The 1667-nt window shown below is 60.0% G+C and overlaps 1 non-coding gene across 1 annotated transcript; it reads right to left on the reverse strand.

The window, feature by feature from the left end:
* LOC129501065 (U6 spliceosomal RNA) lies at positions 1–107 on the reverse strand. Its single transcript, XR_008662638.1, has one exon. It is a non-coding gene; the product is annotated as a U6 spliceosomal RNA (small nuclear RNA).
* Positions 108–1667: the final 1560 nt, after the last annotated feature.

Genomic DNA, 1667 nt, shown 5'->3' on the forward strand with positions numbered 1-1667 from the left:
GGCTTTCTCTTCTGGTCCACAGATTTGCATATCATTCTTGCACAGGGGCCATGCTAATCTTCTCTGTATCGTTCCAATTTTAGTATATGTGCTGCCGAAGTGAGCAGCCTTCTGGTCCACAGAAACACAGATGTGGAGCCTTTAGGGATCTGCTCTTTAACAGACAGGCAGGCTGTTCGGCACACATGGAGGGAGGGGCCCTGAGCGGCTGGGCCCCCCAGCACTCCCAGGCACCAGCAGTACCTGGAGGACCCTGCCCTCCCCGCCCAGCCACAGGCAGGTAGAAGAAGCAGCCGACCAGGTGGCTGTGGGCCCAGGAGCTGCCCCACCTGCATCTCTGGCTCACCTGAGCCTGCATCCTCATCTCTGGGTATAGCTGCCCAACATGGTCCCTGCCCGGCTCTAGTCCCTGACACCCTTTGGATCTGGAGCCTTCCTACCCCCAGGGCTCCACCTCTCTCTGTTCCACCTCCCTATGCTCAGAGGGCTCTGCTCCCTCTTCTGCTTATCCCATTGGCTCCCGCCAGTGCTGGGTCAGGATGTCCCCCAGGGTTGCTGGGTCCATCTCCTGCATGTCCTGGCCTGTCCCCGGGAAGGGAGCAGTCCATACCCACTATTGGGTCCCCATCCCTCACTTGAGCTCTCTAAAACTCCCGCCCTCTCTGCCAACTGCCCATGCAGTCCTGGGCAAAGCCCGGAGCTGCTCCACCCAGCCCCGACTCCACCTCCCAGCCACAGGCAGCTGGGGACACTTCCAGAGTTCTCGCTGACTGGTTCTCGTCATGTCCACTGTGTGGCTCTGAGGGGCCCCTGGGCCTCTGTTCAGCTTTGCTCAGAGATAGCTTGCCTCTGTATGAGGATGCCCAGAGCTTTGTCATCACTCACTGCTTTGTTCTCCCAATTAGGAAACAGAAGAAACCAAAAGGGCTGTGTACATGCTCCCACGTCGCAGCCACCAACCCACCAGGCCTTCCCCCGAACGCCCCACTTCCTTCCTGCTGGGAGGAAGGAACGCTAAGGAAGCTGCCCACACCAGCATCCCCACTTGCTCCTGGGCCCAGCCATCATCCTGGTCTTTGGCTGGAATGTGACGTTCTAAGGCTCAGCTGCCCTAATTAGGGTGAAAACTGACTCCGAGGGTTATGAGCAAGAACATCCTAAGGTCGAGTGAAAGTGACAGGTGGGTATGCGGCTGTGAGGGTGCTGCTGACGGGACCCTGGGGGGCTCCCAGGAAGGTGCAGGGGTCTCCCGGCCCTATCAGCACCCCTCCTTGAGGCAAAGGGCTGGAGACTGCCCTCCCAGGCTGCCGGAGCCCAACAGCACAGGCTCCCGGGGTGGCCTGGGCCCAGGAAGGATGTGGTCAGCTGGGATGAGCTGTGCGGGTGGGGGTCCGGGCCAGGCAGCCTCCTGACACCCTGGCCTTGGGGTCCTTACCAGCCCTATGTGGTGGCCTGCAGACTCTGCAGGAACATCTGAGGCCGGCTGGCAGGAGGGAAGTGGGTAAGCCCCTGGGTTGGTAGTCTGGGGAAGTCCCCTCTTCCTAATGATGATTTGAAAATGGTTGACTTTTCTGGCCATGCCTCTCAAAGTGGGAAGGAGGATCACGGAGGGCGGCTACGCACAGGGCCTCATCAGCGTGCAGAATCACAGCAAAGCCGGCCCAAGC

The sequence above is a fragment of the Nyctereutes procyonoides genome, unplaced genomic scaffold (genome assembly GCF_905146905.1).
Source record: "Nyctereutes procyonoides isolate TBG_1078 unplaced genomic scaffold, NYPRO_anot_genome, whole genome shotgun sequence".
NCBI classification, from domain to species: Eukaryota; Metazoa; Chordata; class Mammalia; order Carnivora; family Canidae; genus Nyctereutes; species Nyctereutes procyonoides.